Raw genomic sequence first — 20263 nt, 5'->3', positions numbered from 1 at the left:
AAAAAAAAATGTGTGCAATTAATGCCTACGTAATTAATTTATTTTGTTTTGTTTTATTCTTGACTGAATTTGAAACCGAACCCATCTAAAGACTGGTTAAATAATTGTTATTTTATTACACATGTAATCGTATTTTATTTAGTAAATGTGCTAAACAGTGGTGGATGCCGTGAAACTCACCGAGGCAGGCTCCGCTGGGCGACAGCTTGAATCCGGCCGAACACTCGCAGCGGTAGCTGCCGGGGATGTTGATGCAGTTGGCGTTTCGCTGGCACAGATTGTCGCCGCTATTGCACTCATCGATATCTGTGGCAAACAGATGGAGTAAGTCAAGAAACACGACAGCGATCTTCAGCACAGAGGCATTGGCGCGTCGGTACCTTCGCAGATGAGCAGGATGTTGTTGTAGCTGAAGCCCATCGGACACTCGCAGCGGAAACTGCCGATCTGGTTGATGCAGACACCGTTCATGCAGATTCCCGTGATCTCACGGCACTCGTCGATATCTGGGGGGAATATAACGAGCCGTTTGTTTGAAAGTGCTCACGCAGAGCTTATGTTTATAAAGTGAGATGTTTCAGGCGACTCACCGATGGGTTTTCCGGTGTGAATGTCGATGATGAAACCGGGAGCCTGATTTCCACACAGCAGCTGATACTCGGCTGCAGGAGACACAAAATAAACACACATCAGTGAGAATATAATCTGTGCAGAGACTGAATTTAATGCCACAGCCTCAGAAAAACAAGACCCAAATAATAGCCACTTAAATATTTATATACATTAGTTTTACTTTAATTTTGTTATGCAAAGCTAGATATTTCAATGCCAAAAATGTCTTAAATTATTAATATTTGTTTATTTAGTTTTATATAGTTTATATGACCCACCAAAATAATTTCACTGATTAATAATAATTTTAAATTTGTATATTTTCATATATTCATCAATTCATATTTTTTTAATGTTATGCAATGCACCTCATTTTTTATTTGAATCAAAGCTAAGCAATGAAAATGGAGGGTAAGTTTGAATACCACACCATCAGGAACCAATGTCCAACTAAATTAAATTATTTATATTAATATTGGTTATTTTCTATATGTATTTGTTTTATTTTATGCAATGCATTTTGTTTTATATAATTTATTTGTTACATTTTATTTTGTGCAAAGCAATGCACAGTAATAATGTCTGTATTTCCTGTGCCATTGGCATTCACTTTCATTATGTATTTAGTCCTGGTTCTCCCACACTCACACGTGGCCGGCGTGGGACAGGCCTCGCAGGGTCTGTTCCAGGCTTTGCCCACGTTATAGGAGCAGCAGCACATCTTCTTGGTCATGTTGAAGGAGAGCTCGTTCTCGCATGTGTCGTTGAAGTTGCGGTAGCACACGCTCTTTCTCATATCTGTGAAACAGAAACACGGATGAGCTCAGGAAGCTGTGATTCAGTCCTAAACGCTTGCCGAGCGGCTCTTACCCATGCAGTTGTTTCCTCCGTTCACCTGCATGTACTCGGGCGGACAGACGCAGGTGTAGTTTCCCAGCGTGTTGTAGCAGGTTCCCGGACCGCAGATGCCGATGTGCGCTGTACATTCATCAATATCTGAGAGAATCCATAAGAAAATATATCAGCATTCAGACACTCGATCCACTCCAACTCTTTCTGTCTCATTGCTACTTTTATAGATGTTTGCAGAAATCTGCATGTCTTTATTACAATTACAAACATTTAAAAATGTCAAATTAATTAAAGAAGTTAAAATGTGTAAATAAAACTTAAGATTTGATTTATTTAAAATGACACAAAGTAATTACATTTTTTAGATAAGTCAATAAAAATTATTGAAATATTAATTTAATTGTTTATTCCTAAAATAGTTTACTAAACAAAAAAGTAGTTAAAAGTTCATTTAATGCTTAAAATATTAATATTTAACTTCAGTATAAACATTTAATTGAAAGTATTATTAATTAAAATCCTACAATAATGAATTATTAAAATAATTCATTAAATGTACATTTAATTAAATTAATTATTATAATATTTAAATATTTTTTTAAATATATTTTGTAATTAATATTTAATTATTTAAATGAAGTAAATGATAATTAAAAATAAATTTGATTTAAATAAGAAAAAAAAAAGATTTAATATAGATTTAAATACATTCCTAAAATAATCAAGGTTACTTAACATTAAAATTCGATAAATGTTAATTTGATAAAAAAAAATATAGAAAATCATTATATTTAATATAAATATTAAGTTGTTAAATCAAAGGTCAATTATTTTTATACTCATATTTAAATGTTATATTTAATTAAAAGTAAATCAAAAACATAATGTGTAAATAATAATTAATCTAATAATTAATTTGATTAATTAGATTGTCGGCCGGACCTTCGCAGATGCGCGTCTCCTCGTTGAGGTAGTATCCGGCAGGACACTCGCACTGGAAGCTACCGAATGTGTTGACACAGTTTCCCCCTTGACACAGACCAGGCAGCTCCTGGCACTCATCGATATCTGTGAGCGAGACAGAGAGATTATTAATGTAGGCGCCATTAGACTCACAGACCGCAGGCGTTGTGGTGTTGATCCGCTCTTACCCTCCAGGATGACGGTGATGGGATTTGGCCGGAAACCCTCTCCGCCGGGACACAGAGTTTTGTACTCGGCTGTGAGGAGACACACAGTTCATCATTAATACAATCAGTCTGTCCTCATGGCAGAATGACTAAGTGGTGTTTACGACTGTTTTTAATTGGCTGATGCTTGTAGGGATATTTTGGGAGCAGAGTGAGCAACAGCTGTTATAATGATGATATATATGTACAAATTACTATTAAATGGCAGTAAATGAGACAAAAATTGTTGGAATTCATGCTTTAGGTTTTAGTTTTATTATATATATATATATATATATATATATATATATATATATATATATATATATAATAAATATATACCGATATATCGGTCTCCTACTTGTATTTTTGTTAAAAGAATCTAAGATAAGATTCAAATAAGTGGTAATTAAAAAATAATAATATTTTATATATCCTTAATTTATTGACTGATTGGAAAATAGCTAAATATTTACCGATATATCGGTCTCTTAATTGTATTTTTGTCGCACTTTACAGGAAACTAAAATAAGACTGAAGTGGGAATAATAATAATAATTGTCTATATTCTTAAAAATGCATCAGTTGATAGGAAAATAGCTAAATATTTACTGATATATCGGTCTCCTACTTCACTTAAAATAAGTCTGAAATAAGTGGGAATAAAAAATTATAATAATATATTTATTTTATAATTAATTTTATATGTTTAGCTCTGTAATTATTAATATAGCTGTGTATCCAAATGATCACTGCTGCTTATTTTAAAATATGCTTCAGTGAAACTGAAGTTAATATTGCATAAACTAATTTATTAATTTAAACTATTTGTGACCCTGAACCACAAAACCAGTCATAAGGAAAAATTTTTTGAAACTGAGATATATACGCCATCTGGAAACTGAATAAACATATGCTTTCCATTGATGTATGGTTTATTAGGATAGAACAATATTTGATCGAGATACAACTATTTGAAAATCTGGAATCTGAGAAAATCTAAATATTGAGAAAATCGCTTTTAAAGTTGTTCAAATGAAGTTTATAGCATTGACTATTACTAGAAGTTTTATACATTTATGATAGGAAATTTACAAAATATATTAATGAAACATGATATTTACTTAATATCCTAATGATTTTTGGCATAAGAAAAATTTATAATTTTGACCAACATGATTTATTGTTACAAATAGCGACTTCAGACTATATTTGTTCTCCAAAGTCCCATTTAATAACATTTCAGCATATTCGTTATATATGATATGCATATCTCTATATAATCGTTATATTAGCTATCGTCCACCATGCTTTCCAGATTCATTACATGCCACTGAGAGGAGTGATATGTTTGTACTGCTAGAGGTCAGTATTGAGGTAGTGTTGTTCATACAGGAGTTGATGGGTGGGCAGAGTTCGCAGGGGTTTCCCCAGGCTCCGCCCAGCGAGCAGCAGCAGGACGCTCGGGTCACGCCCACCCCGATCTCAGCGCTGCACGAGATGCCTCCGTCGCCGCGGTCCAGCGTGTCCAGGAAGCAGTTCCCCACCCTCGTGTCTGACAGAGAACAGAGACTAGATGCATTACGTTTACAGTGATGGTGATGAATGTGGAAGACTCAAGTTGGACGGTTTCAGTACCGACGCAGCCCACGCCCGACGGGTTGAGCTCGAAGTCTGGAGGACAGTTGCACTGGTAGCTGCCGGGCAGATTCACACACACGCCGTTGATGCAGTTCACAGGGTCGAAACACTCGTTAATGTCTGACAAAGAGAGACGAAAGTGAGAAACGACACATGGTCCAAAAATAAATACGTTTAATAAATGTAATTAATTCGTTTGTTTTAGTACTAAATTACACAACTAAATGCAAAACAAACAATAACATTAATAAGTTGCTTAACATTGAAATTCCATAAATAAGCAATTATACAATTAAATACAAAATAATTTCGCAATTTTATTATGAATTGAAATATAAATTAAAATACTGATATAAATGTAAGACAATTATTTCGTTAAAATTATTTTATTTCAACTAAAATTACACAATTAATATGGTTCATTAAAATAGTTACTAAACATTAAGATTAAATGTCAAATTGATTCATTAAAATTTAAATGTATTGCATGACGCTCAAAATTGTGGCTCTTTTGTTGATGTTTGCTGAAATTAAATAAATGTAAAATACAAAATGTAAATAAAATAAAAAAAAAAGTTATTTTTATTATTTCACCAAAAGTAAAATACACTGACAAATAAATGTATTATAAGTAATTTAAATTTTAATATACATTTAAGCAAAAGTTAATTTTTATTATTATTATTATTATTAAAATAAACAATAAATCACATCAACAAATAAAATGTTAATTAAATAAATCAATGTTACCAAACAAGAAAATTCAGTCAATTTAAAATTAAGACAATGAATCTAACTTGATATAAATGTAATATATTTCATTCAAATATTAATGTAAAATGATTAACTACAAATAATAAGTTAATCAAAAGTAAATTACACACAAACTCTTGTCAAATAAATGAAGGAAAAATATGTATTTGATTTCAAATGTAAATATTTGTATTTTATTAAATTGAAATAAATACATTTTGAATATAAAAGGATTAAATTAAGCTTTAATTATTTATTATTTGAAAGTAAACTACCAAAAAAATTATAAATTAATTAGGCTACCCTCACATTTAGTGCGTCTTTTGTCTGCATTTGCTGAAATAAACACAGACTTGAGATCTCCATGATGCAGTGATTCGTGTGTGTGTGTGAGTATGAGTGTGTGTGTGTGTGTGTGTGTGAGTCTCACCTGTGCAGTTTCCTCCGCTGCGGTCCAGCTCGTAGCCGTAGTCGCAGATGCAGCGAAACATTCCCGGCAGATTCTGACACGATCCGAACACACAGATGTTCTGGAAGTTACACTCGTCGATGTCTGCCGGTCGACACACACATAGAGGATCGAGTGAGTGTGTGTGTTACTGTAAGAGTGTGTGTGTGTGTGTGTGTGTGTGTGTGTGTTTACCCTGGCAGGCCTTGCTGTCTTCCGTCGGGGTGAAGCCCATCTCACACTCGCAGCGATATCCTCCCGGCGCGTTCAGACACTGACCGTTCTCACACAGATTCACGTTATCAGCGCACTCGTCCATGTCTGCACACAAACACACAAACCAATAAACAATCCTGCCGTTTATGACAAGTTTCATAGCAGAAACAGACGCTGGACAAACAAACTTAGGACCAGAGTCTGTAGCAAAGAAAGAAAAGAAAAGTGAAATGTAAAAAAAAGCTATATATTTATTATAGTGCTGTCAAACGATTAATCGCAATTAATCACATACATTTTTTTTTGTTTACGTAATATATGTGTGTGTACTGTGTATATTTATTATGTATACATAAATACACACACATGCATGTATATATTTAAAATAAATGTTACATTTATAGAGTTTATATATTTATCTATGATATAATTTATATGAATATAAATATGTTAATGTATATACATGTAAATATTTTCTAAATATATGCTGTATGTCTGTATCTTTATATATGCATAATAAATATGCACAGTAGGTACACACACGTATATTATGTGCACAAAACATTTATTTTGGATGCGATTAATCGCAATTAATCGTTTGACACCACTAATATATATATTAGGGATGCACGATATTGGATTTTGGCCGATATTCGATATGCCGATATTTTCTAAATAATTTTGGCCGATGCCGATACCGATATCGATATATATACAAATATATACTGAAATATTTACAAATATATACTGATATATTTAAACTTTAATTTTACTGAAGAGAAATCCATGTATCTCTTCTGTACTGATTCTACCATAAATTTATTATTTTACAAATGTAGACAGACATTCACATCTGAAAAACAGGTCAATTATTTCACTTGGAGAATATCGGTTTGGCTCATCGGCAGAAATATTCATATCGGCCGATACCGATAATGGTCATTTTAAGCTTTTATCGGCCGATACCGATGTTGTGCGGATATTATCGTGCATCCCTAATATATATATATATATATATATATAACATCGAAGATATGGAAAATTAACAAAATAGAAATATAGAAAGTAATAAAAATTTAAAGATTAAGGAAATATTACTTTATAAGATTACATTTTAAGTAAAGATTATTTTTTTATTTTATTTAAAGTTAGGACAATAAAAATTATTAAACAAAAAAATAAGCGCAAACACAAAAAGATAAAATAGATTTCTGAACAATACAACGAATGTCAAATTTTATTCAGTTACGTTTACGTTCAGATTACTTTTTAAGTAAAGTTTTTTTTTTTTAAAGTAAAGATTCCATTCCTTTAAAGTTTAAAAAAATAAATCAACGCAAACTAAAAATAGAAAAATAGAATTAACATACATTTTTCGTTTCGTATACGATCAGATTACTTTCTAAGTAAAGATAAGTATCTTTTTGTATTTAACTTAAAAGTTCAAATTAAAAGTGAGTTACACAAACAAACAAATGCAGTAACTTGGTAAAACAAAGGCGATTGAACGTGAGATGTTGGGTGTGTTGTGTGATACCGGAGCAGGAGAATCCGTCGCCGTTGAACCCCTCCTTACAGGCGCAGCGGTACGACCCCGGCGTGTTCATGCACTCAGCGTTCGGGTTACAGTTGTGTTCCTCCGTCACGCACTCGTCCACATCTGCAGCGACGCAAGAACAGCCTCAAACCACATCCAGGACGCTAAGGTTAACGTTACCCTGCGGATCGTCACTCACCCACGCACTTGATCCCGTCGCCCTCCCAGCCGTCGCGGCAGCGGCACTTGAAGCTCCCCGGGACGTTGACGCAGGACGCGTGCATGTCGCAGTTATGAGCGCCCACCTCACACTCGTCGATATCTGACACAGAACAGACACTTTACAGAAGCTGGTCTTCATTTGGGGTTGATTTGACTCGATTCTTGAGGAATCAGGGGTTACCTGTGCAGCCGGTGGAGCCCTTCTTGACGAAGTAACCCAGCTGACAGTGACAGATGAAGGAGCCTTTTGTGTTTTCACAGTCACCGTGCAGACAGATGTTAGGATTCAGATCGCACTCGTTCACATCTGGACCAAGACAAGACAGGACAGATCAAAATAGGACATAATACGAGCCTATTTAAATATACAGAAGTGGTATTTACACTATCATGACTAGACATCTAAAAAAAAAAAAAAATATATATATATATATATATATATATATATATATATATATATATATATATATATATATATATAAACGGAAGTAATCAAATAATTGCAAAAAAAATATATATTTAAAAATGCAATGAAATCAAAATCAAGCTTACTTTGAATAAAATTAACATTAAATAATTTTAAAAAATGTATTCATAAAAATAATTCATCATATAAATCAAGGTTACTACATATTCTAATTACATAATGTCAAAATTAATGAGGGAAAATTTAATTATTACTTCGTAAATTACAAGAAAGATAGAAAAGTAACGCAAACATAAAAACAAGAAATAAGATGGCAAACATTTGAGTAATTCATAAATTATACAATAAAGCTAGGTAACTAAACATTCAAATTATTTAATTTAAAATAAATGATACATTTTTATTTAAAAGTAAAAAAACAAATTAATTATATATGTAATAAAGTCAAGGTTACTACACATCCAATTAAAATTGTCAATTTTTTTACCTTAAAAAGTAAATTGTTAGTTAATGAATTACAATAAAGATTGCAAGAAAGGATACAAAAAAAAAATTTGAATGATTCGTTAAAAAAATTTAAGAAAACAAAAATCAAGGTAACTACACATTAAAGTTACTGAAGTATTTAATTAAAAGTAAATTATTATTAGTTTTATTTAAAAGTTGAAGAAAATAATTCATAAAGTAAATCAAGGTTACTTATCCCTGTAACAAGTTAACAACTTTAATTCCAAATAAAGCATTAATATTTTTATTATTTAATTAAAAGTAAACAAAAAGTAAATTTCAGAAATAATTAAAAAACATTAAATAAATCAAGGTTACAAAGCAAGAAAATGAAATAATGTAAATACCCTTCAAGCCTTTTTATAACTTAAAAATACAACAAACAAACAAATTAAAAGGAAAATGAAGCTAATTAGTATTAAAATTACTGTTTAATATTGAATCAAATGTTTGGCTTTTTTTTACTTTTTTCATTAAAATTACATAAATACAATATTTAAAAAATCAAGGTTACTAAGGATGATGATTGAATTAATTTACTACTTACTTAGATCACACAATTTTTTAGAAAAGAAATTCATGAAATAAATCAAGGATACTGTAAAATCATTTAAATAAAAGTAAATTATATAAAAAATGGTTATAATGTAAAGTAATGTGTGCATACATATATATATATATATATATATATATATATATATATATATATATATATATATATATATATATATAAAATATAATATACAATACACAAACAGATGTAAACATGAGTTGAGTAGCGTGTCTCACCGATGCAGGTGCGCATGTCCATAGAGGCCATGAACCCGTCGTAGCAGAGACAGCGATATTCTCCGGGGATGTTGGTACACTGGCCGCCGTCGCAGATGTCCGGCGTGTCTTCACACTCGTCGATGTCTGCGGGAGAGACGAGGCTCAGTCTGAGAGTCACAGTGTGTGAGTGTGTGTGTGTAACTGTGTGTTTGTTAGAGATGCACAATTCTGGATGAACTTAAGAGTCACGATTCTCCCACGATTCTGAGCTAAACAATGTCAAAATATGAATTGTTACAGTCTATTTATAAGTATTGCATTTTAATGAAGTATAAACATTTGAATATATGTTACCCTGGACCATAAATCCAGTCTTAAGTCGCTGGGGTATATTGTAGCAATAGCCAACAATAAACTTAAGTATTGTATGGGTCAAAGTTATAGATTTTTCTTTTATGTCAAAAATGATTAGTATATTAAGTAAATAATCATAATCATGCTCCATGAAGATATTTTGTACATTCCCTACCGTAAATGTCTCTAAACTTAATTTTGGATTAGAAATATGCATTGCCAAGAACTTCATTTGGACAACCTTTTAAAGATGATTTTCTCAGTATTTTCATGCACCTCAGATTCCAGATTTTCAAATAGTTGCCAATATCTTGGCTAAATATTGTCCGATCATAACAAACCATACATCATCTGAAAGCTGATGATGAATAAGCTTTCCATTTGATGTATAATCAATCAATTACAAAACATTGACCCTTTATGATTGGTTTTGTGGTCCAGAGTCACATATGAGTAATACTCTCACTTGTTTCATTACTGGATGAATCAGCAATCTTTGATTCAATAAAGAAATGCATTTTTTTAAAAGTCACTTGTCGCTACCTTCTGGCAAAACGATGCAATCGTGTGTGTAAGTGTGTGTTTGTTAGAGATGCACAATTCTGGATGAACTTAAGTCACGATTCTCCCACGATTCTGAGCTAAACAATGTCAAAATATGAATTGTTACAGTCTATTTATAAGTATTGCATTTTAATGAAGTTAAACATTTGAATATAGAAATAATAGCGTGTGTTATTAGTTTGATTATTAGTAATACTATAAATAGACACGGGCATATAATCGTCATTTAGAAATCAGATGGCGTAGGTGTTTGGGTGATCTTTTAACGATTAATCATGCAGCTCGAGAGAGAGTGTAGAGACGAGGCTCAGTCTGAGAGTCACAGTGTGTGAGTGTGTGTGTGTAAGTGTGTGTTTGTTAGAGATGCACAATTCTGGATGAACTTAAGAGTCACGATTCTCCCACGATTCTGAGCTAAACAATGTCAAAATATGAATTGTTACAGTCTATTTATAAGTATTGCATTTTAATGAAGTATAAACATTTGAATATATGTCTGGACCATAAATCCAGTCTTAAGTCGCTGGGGTATATTTGTAGCAATAGCCAACAATAAACAAAGTATTGTATGGGTCAAAGTTATAGATTTTCTTTTATGTCAAAATGATTAGTATATTAAGTAAATAATCATAATCATGCTCCATGAAGATATTTGTACATTCCCTACCGTAAATGTCTCTAAACTTAATTTTGGATTAGAAATATGCATTGCCAAGAACTTCATTTGGACAACTTTAAAGATGATTTTCTCAGTATTTTATGCACCTCAGATTGCAGATTTTCAAATAGTTGCATCTTGGCTAAATATTGTCCGATCATAACAAACCATACATCATCTGACAGCTGATGATGAATAAGCTTTTCATTGATGTAAAATCAATCAATTACAAAACATTGACCCTTTATGATTGGTTTTGTGGTCCAGAGTCAGATATGAGTAATACTTCACTTGTTTCATTACTGGATGAATCAGCATCTTTGATTCAATAAAAAATGCATTTTTAAAAGTCACTTGTCGCCACCTTCTGGCAAAACGATGCAATCGACACGCGTTATTTGAAGCGCCATTACTTTCAAAAGACGACTTGCTCTGTTTTGATCGTAACCACAGACTTCAATGTTTGCATCCGAACTATAAACTTTCATCCCAGTATTTCTGAGATAATATGACTGACTGTAAGACAGAAATAATAGCGTGTATTATTAGTTTGATTATTAGTAATACTATAAATAGACACGGCATATAATCGTCATTTAGAAATCAGATGGCGTAGGTGTTTGGGTGATCTTTAACGATTAATCATGCAGCTCTAGAGTGTGTGTGTGTGTGTGTGTAAATGATTCAATAACAAATCAATTTTTAAAAGTCACTTGTCGCCACCTACTGGCAAAACGATGCAATCGACACACGTTATTTGAAGCGCCAGTTACCTTCAATGATTAATTGTTCAGCTCTAAAGTGTGTGTGTGTGTGTGTGTGTGTGTGTGTGTGTGTGTGAATGAATGATTCAATAACAAATACATTTTAAAAGTCACTTGTCGCCACCTACTGGCAAAAACGATGCAATCGACACACGTTATTTGAACGCCAACTACCTTCAATGATTAATTGTGCAGCTCTAGAGTGTGTGTGTGTGTGTGTGTGTGTGAATGAAAGTCACTTGTCGCCACCTACTGGCAAAACGATGCAATCGACACACGTTATTTGAAACGCCAACTACCTTCAATGATTAATTGTGCAGCTCTAGAGAGTGTGTGTGTGTGTGTGTGTGTGAATGAAAGTCACTTGTCGCCACCTACTGGCAAAGCGATGCAATCGACACACGTTATTTGAAGCGCCAGTTACCTTCAATGATTAATGCAGCTCTAGAGTGTGTGTGTGTGTGTGTGTGTGTGAATGAATGATTCAATAACAAATACATTTTTAAAAGTCACTTGTCGCCACCTACTGCCAAAGCGATGCAATCGACACACGTTATTTGAAGCGCCAGTTACCTTCAATGATTAATTGTTCAGCTCTAGAGTGTGTGTGTGTGTGTGTGTGTGTGTGTGAATGAATGATTCAATAACAAATCAATTTTTAAAGTCGCTTGTCGCCACCTAGTGGCAAAGCGATGCAATCGACACACGTTATTTGAAGCACCAGTACCTTCAATGATTAATCGTGCAGCTCTAGTGTGTGTGTGTGTGTGTGTGTGTTACCGGCGCAGGTCCTGAGGTCGGGCATGAGCGCGTATCCCTTCGCTGCAGCTGCATTCGTAACTTCCCTCCGAGTTCGTACAGTGCGGTATCGCAGCCGCCGTTCATGATGGTGCACTCGTCGATGTCATGCGAAATGAAAAGATGCACGTTTTTAGCTGCTGAACTGATCAGATCGTTAGTCTGATGCATTGTGGATGTCGGTGGAGGTTCTCACCCACGCAGCCCTGTCTGTCAGGGGTCACCTGGTATCCCGTGTCGCAGGAGCACTGATAGGTGCCCACCATATTCACACACTGACCGTTCCTGCACAGGTTATCACTCAGCTGACACTCGGTTCACATCTGAGCGGCAGGAATCAAATAGTATATATATCATGTATCATAAACTGGTAAAATTACACACTTAGTTTATTTATTATGTTATCACCACTAGATTTTTCTAGTGTACATCACATGCAGAAGCTTCTGCGCTCAGCGGTGACCCTGAGGACAGTCGCACTCATAACTGCCCTCGGTGTTCAGACACGTCCCGCCCCGGCACAGGGAGGGGTTGCGCTCGCACTCGTCGATGTCTGCGGGACAGAAACAGAGAACTGACACACAGGCTTTCAGAGGACGGAGGAGAGCGTCCAGGGTCGAGTCTCACCCATGCAGTTCTCATCATCATGGAAGCCGCTCTCGTAGCCGTCGAAGCACTCGCACTCGAAGCTGCCCGGCGTGTTGACGCAGACCGCGTGTCCGCACAGGTCCGGAGAGATGGGTGCACTCGTCGATATCTGCGGGAGCGAGGGAACAGCTTGAGCGGTACGGCTGGTAAAATAATAATTATTAATAATAATGATAATAAAGATTTTCTTAAATGCATCGCGAATTCTAAGCTTAATTTTAACCAAGCAGATGGCGCTGCATGCTTCAGAAACCGCTGTACTCTGCTCGTTTCCAAATCTTTACACACACTTGAACCTATAATAATCATTCATAAATTCGAAAAGGTTTAAGCGAATACTAGGTTGTGGGCTGTGTTTACATTAATCTCGCGGCATAAAAGCAGAATCGCGATGCATTCCTGAAGATCTCAGAGTCAGTCCATGAATAGATTCTGCATCAGTTTGTTGTAGCCTGAGTGAGCGGCGCAGTGAAACGCCTCTCAGCTTTGATTTAGTGTTTGACCTGTGCAGTTCCTCTCCTCCATGGTGAGGGCAAAGCCGCTGTCGCAGCGGCACTTGAAGCTAACCGATGGGTTTCGGCATGTCCCGTGAGTGCACAGGCCTCTGAAAGACCTTACATTCGTTCACATCTGCAGAGAAACACAGGCTCATAACCACATTATTCAACACAGAAAAAAAAAAATCCCTAAAGAAATGCCACAAATCTGACTTTCTGGTGTCTCTGTTTTTGTAACCCTTGTTATACTTTGGGGACAAAATTGCAGAAAAATACACAGAAAACAAAAAATAACTATAATTATAAAAATGCCAAAATGTTTCTTTTCTTGGCTAAAATAAAATAAATCATTATATTATTTATTTATTTTAATTGTATATATATTTAAATAATATATATATATATATATATATATATATATATATAATTTTTGTATAAATTACATTATTTACATTGATTTGTATTTAATTTCATAAAAAAATTCAATGTAAAAAATATGTTATTTTTATATTATATATACATTTTTTATCAGTTTGTATATAATTTATATTAAATGTGTTTTTATTTAAATTTATAAAAAGATTAATGGGAAAACTTCAGGTAACAAATCATGTTTATTTATTATAATATTATTATATATAGTCAATTTGTATTGTTATTTGTATTAATTTAATAAGGATAATGTGAATGTTTTAGGTAACAATTATATTTCTTTATTATAAATGTATTATATTTAAAACATATTTTATTATTTGTATTGTTAATTTTTTAGTTTCATTTGACTTAGTCTTTATAATATATATACGGGAGAAATTTAGTATTATTATTATTATTATTGATTTTTTATACAAAAAATATAAAAATCAAATTTTAGATGTACAATATCGGGCAATATCGGTTATCGACCAAAACAACATCAGTATCGGTATCATATCGGTTATAAATTTTCTAAATCCGCTCATCCCTATGAATAAATGAAAGACAGCCTGTGATGCTGCACCTTTGTAGAAGGGTCGTTCCAGTCAAGATGTCTCCTCGGTTAGCAATTCCAGGACCCCGCGGGCAGATGGTTTTGAATTCGGGTGTGTTTGGTTTTGGACAGGCCCTCACAGTCCACACCCCATGCCGCTCCCACCGTACAGCAGCACATATCCACACGATACCGGCCCGGTAACGGCTCCACGCACTCGTCCTCGTCCCATTTCATATAACACTGCTCGCTTCGGATGTCTACAGGACACACAGACCACTATAAATCACAGCTGTTTTGTTCTCACATGTTGGGCTTGTTTTGGATCAGTTGTCCACATCTTAAATCAGTAATAAAACCAGTTGACAGTTTCTGTTTTTTGTTTAAAAACAGTTTCATGTTGATTGTATTATGCTGTCTGAAACCAATAAATTAACTAAAGCAATAAATAATTTGAGAAACTACTATGTTTCCATACCAACACATGTTCGTCCGGCTCCGTCCAGTGTAAGTCCCTCCGTACACTCGCATCTGAACGAGCCCTGCGTGTTCACACAGCGTCCGTTTGTGCACACGCCGGGAAAAACCTCACACTCATTAATATCTAAAGACAAAGCAGAAACAGGATGCATCATCATACAAAGCTCTAGATAGATAATATTGTTAATGCAGCAAAGCATTGTGGGTAACGTACCTTCACACACAAGTCCCTTCATGCGACCGAAACCTTTCGAACAGGCTGGATCTGTAGAAAATACGTGTCAAAAACGTTGTTTTTTTCTGTTAAAGATTGCGTCTTTAAAGCAAACATTGGTTCATTTAGCTTTTTTTTAATATATTACATTTTGGATTAATTAAATTTGGCGTACAAAACTTTAACATACTCTTTTTCTTTTTTTTTTTCTTGAAATATGAATTTCATTTAATTTATAGAAATTATTACAAATTAGAAATGTATACACAATATTGAAAAAAATATATAATTATTTAAATATAAATCAAATAATAATAAATATAATTATTTGTTATCTAAAAGTTTGGCAAGAATATTTTATTAAATTAAATAAAAATGAATTAAATGAACATAAATTGTAAACAAATAGGCAAACCTTATATAAAATACACAAATAATCAAATTATTTTTAATATAAATGAAATTACAACAAATAAATATCATTCAATTACCTATGTAACCAAACAAGCATTTTCTTTAATTAGCATTTTTAGCATATTGCTTTTTGCATATGAACTAACCAATTTCGCAGCGTTCACATGGGCTTCCCCAGGCTGCCCCTAGCGTAGAGCAGCACTCTGACTTCAGCGTGGCCCCGTTTATATTCACCTCACAGCGGCCATCCTGGATGTTTAGCCAGCAGGTTCCTTTCATGCTGTCTGCATGGGGCAATTACGTGAAAGAGAAGCAAAAAAGTGTGACAATGACAAATGGACATTCTGACATTTGGAGCGGCTCCCCTGCGGAGAGTCATTGCATTTCTGCAGATATATAAAAACTAACTCTGATATCTAGCGGGATGGGATCACAGTGGGCATTCATGCTGAAAGCACAACCGCGCGACCTATTGCCTTCATTCTCCATTAATTTCAATCAAACGACTTTCGGTTTCAGACAAAGAATGAAAACTGCCTGGCTTGAAATGAATAAAAGTAACAGAATGCTGTTCGGTTCAAACGACTTTCGGTTTCAGACAAAGAATGAAAACTGCCTGGCTTGAAATGAATAAAAGTAACAGAATGCTGTTCGGTTACATCTAAATACAAATAAACATTGACACGCACAGTGTTAGGTTGTGTATTTAGCAGTTGCATAATAAAACACATTTAATAGCTACTAAACTATCCATAAGAGCTCTACCAATCTTGTTGTTACCATTGAAGCACTTCTTTAAGCCTAAAATGACTTTAATTACATACCCACGCAGATGGTGTTAGTGGAGTCCAATTTGCTGCGTGAGAACATTCACAGTTGAAGGAACGGCTACATTCGGCACACACCATTGATGCAGGGGTTGGAGTCACATTCGTTGATGTCTGAACAAAAGGATGATAGGTAAGAACGAAAGATACAATGTTTATAATATTATGTGAAATTCACGAAAAAAACACAATGAGCGAAAAAAAAAAATTGTCGTAAAGAAAACCTTCGCAAAGTCTCAGAGTCAGCTTTGAAGGAGAATCCTTTGGGGCAAGAGGCAAGTGTAACTTCCAGGCGTGTTTCTACACATGCCATTGTCGCACAGTAACCGATTCACCAACAATTCGTTAATATCTGAAAGATACGCAAAAAGTTAGCAAAATTCATTAAACACAACTACTACTCATAGTTTTCAGAGCAATGTTGTACAAGAAGTCTTTTGTACCCAAAACATAGTAGAAGCTAAGTTTTGCTACCAAATAAAAAGTTGCGTAATAAAAAAAATTGCGCAACTTACCCACGCAATTCTTGCCGCTAGCGTCGGACTCGTAGCCGATGTTACAGATGCAACGGTAACTCCCACGCAAGTTCTCGCAGATCCCGTTTTGACAGATGTCTGGATCCAAAGCGCATTCGTTGATGTCTGCGAAAAACAAACAAATCTAGTTCATTAGCATTTAGCATTCATAAATGATTAGCAAAATTAGCAAAAACAGACTTACCTCGTCCGTCTGTTGTGATTCCAGGTCCACTGCTGCACACCGCCTGAAACTCGGCTGCGAAAAAACAAACAATGTTAGCCACGTGCTAGCACACGTCAAAGCTAGCATATGTTGCATTAATATTAAAGTATCGTTAGCGACTGTGCCAATGAAAGTGAATCGGTGTGGTTTACCAGAGTTAAATGCAGGGCAGGGTTGGCAGGGCTCTCCAAAGCCATGTTCAGGGTTGGCACAGCAGCATTCTGACTTCGTGACTGCCCCGGGTAATGGACGCGAACACGTGCCCATCTTTATTGCGCCGTAGCAGGTGGTGCGCATGTGGGTGTCCACGCAGACACGGCTGTCCACGTCTATGGCTAGTCCTGGTGGGCACTCGCAGCGGAAAGAGCCCTCGGTGTTCATACAGCGGCCGTTCATACAGATGCCTGAGGTCTGGCATTCGTCGATGTCTGTCAGAACGAAACAAAGAAGGAAATAGCGCAAGCCATTCAAGAATAACGTGTCAGTAATGAATAAAGATGTCAATGGCGGTCAATAACAACTTAAATTATGGTCACTAAAGACATTGGTGAATGACACCAGATGCGAGAACCAAAGACGTCTCAAGATGTGTGACATTACGATTGTAATCAAAGTTAAGATTTTAATAATTCCTTGTGACAGTTTGCTGTTGACGTCAAATATGCGACAATGACTTGCAGTTACATGCAAAGCCATTTTGAAGAGCTGCACTGAAGAAACATTGTTAAGAGAATAACGACTATGGTCTTTAAAGACTTTTATTTTCGTCTCAAGTATTTTTTTGATTTTCTTAGGTTTAATATTCCCAGAAATGCTTACCAGTGCAGTAGCGTCCATTGGGAGCCAATGCAAATCCAGGTTTGCAGATACACTTGAAGCTCCCGTCTTCATTTATGCACATGCCGTTGAGACACATGTTGGTGGATGCACATTCATCATGATCTAGAGGACAAGAAAACAATGTTTCAATGTTCCTAAAAAAATACACTATGAACAAACATTTGATATTCAGTTTAGTTCTTGGACTAGCTGTATTCATCAAAAAGATTAATTAAAAAATGATTATTTAGACCTTCTGTCACCCTCCACCTTCCCCAAACTCCAAAAGAGATTTATAAAACATTTTAAACAATTTTAAGCACTTTATTGTAGGATTTATAGTATATTATCTAATACTCCGCAATCAAAACAGGTGAAGGATCTAATTTTGTGTGAAATATTTCAAAATACTGAGTGTAAAAACACAAAAAACATATTAATATTAAGTGGTTCAGAGTTAGTTAAAGTTGCAGTTTAAGCTCTTACCGACACAGTTCTTCCCGTCAGGACTGATCTCAAAGCCAGCATTACAGATGCACTGGAAACTTCCATCTGTGTTCACGCAGCGTCCGTTACGACACATAACGCCGTTCACGATACAACTCGTCGATGTCTGAAGCAACAGGAACAGATTAGTATATACATATACATTTTAATTGAAGGTGAGGTACGACATCAGCATTTTAAGTTGAAGTATTAAAAATGATAATAATATAATAAAATAAATAAAATAATCATAATAAAACATTCTTTGCAGTGAAAATTGAAGAAATTGTAAAAAAAAAATAAATAAATAATAATATAAATTCAATAATAGTGTAGGCATAGAGCACAAGCCTAGACAATTTTATAGTAATTATATTTTTTGCTTTAAAGGTGTTGTTTTTTTAGTCCTAAAGATTTTGCATGTAAAAATGTTAGCATTAACTTGTTCTTGTCCTAAACTGCGAAACCCTAAACTGGCGAAACCACAGACATGTTTCTGGCATATAGTATAATTATATTATGCCACAAACCGATGCAGGCCTGTTTGGTGGGAGTTCCCCTGATATCCCTCGTGACATTTGCAGTGGTACGATCCCTGTGTGTTTGACACAGTCTCCATTCACACACGGGTTACTGACGCACTCATCCACATCTGAGGGTAGAAAGCAGATGTATGAGAGACACTAATAATCAATAACATGCTGAGATAATGACAAAATCAGCTGTTTATAACCCTCAGGCCTGTGGAAGACAAGCAAACCGCCTACAGATGGCAGCAGAGGACATTTCAGATCATGCCAGCATTCAAGGCACTGACTTTTCTTGAGTGAAAGATGAATGCACAGGTTTACCGATGCACTCCCCGCGCACGTCCTGCCGGTATCCCATGTTGCATTCGCAGCGGTAGCTGGTGGGCGTGGGAATGCAGCGGCCGTTCAGGCACAGGTTGGTGAAATGCTTGCACACGTCGATCGTGGTCTCGTTCAGCTGGCTGAGCACAAACAGGAAAACACCACTGAGTTTCTTAGCTTTCTGGACAGTTATTTGAAAGGAAAAGCTGGCAGCTTCCACTCACTGATTCTGAATCTTCTGGCCACCGTTGCCTCCATTGCCATTTCCAATGGTGTGCTCGCGGCCGTAAATGTAGCCTCCGCCGTTTCCCGTTCTGTGACGGGCCTTTGCCATAGCTGCCGATGCCGATATTCAGAACGCCGTTACCATCATGAATGACGCTGCCGCCGTTACCGGTGCCAAAGGGAAGCCTCTGGATGCACAGTCTCCTGTATTCATCTGCAAATCAACAATAGTAGCTTTAACACTATACCAGTTGCAGGGAGATGGAAATATATAGCAATTTATAGAATTCCTACAATTGAAGAAGTTTCAAATTGCAGAAATTCCTATGTACATTCCCACTTTAAATGCAAACTTTTTAATAACTTTAAAATAATTAAATTTTTCAGTATTAATATATTATTTATTTATAATGATATTATATGTTTATTTATAATGAAATATTGTGTTTATATTATATTATATTATTATATATCTTTTTTTTTTTACTGTAAACAAATAATGTCATCACATTTAGATAATATTAATAAAGATCTACTTTATAATGGTTTAAACCATTGAAAACCATGAAATAATGAGCAATCTGAGCTTTGCTTGCGCATTAAACGAAAGCAGAAAAACTAAGCATTTGCAGCCGCTCGACACATGCATTCCTGTGGAAGACACATGACGGTGTCAAAGAGGAGGGAAGGCGTAAAACAGACGGGTGAGAAGAAGTGGGAATGAAAGAAAACGTTTTATTATCCCGAGGGACGATGGCTTTGCTGACCTGACATGTATTTATCATGATTTTGTGGTGA

General features: G+C 35.1%; 1 pseudogene; it reads right to left on the bottom strand.

The window, feature by feature from the left end:
- Positions 1–20263, bottom strand: part of LOC113039303 (fibrillin-2-like) — a 73869-nt pseudogene that overhangs the window by 16437 nt on the left and 37169 nt on the right.

This window comes from Carassius auratus, chromosome 22 (genome assembly GCF_003368295.1).
Source record: "Carassius auratus strain Wakin chromosome 22, ASM336829v1, whole genome shotgun sequence".
In the NCBI taxonomy this organism is placed as follows: Eukaryota; Metazoa; Chordata; class Actinopteri; order Cypriniformes; family Cyprinidae; genus Carassius; species Carassius auratus.
The sequence above is the reverse complement of the archived record's forward strand: the minus strand, read 5'-3'. Positions and strand labels throughout refer to the sequence as shown.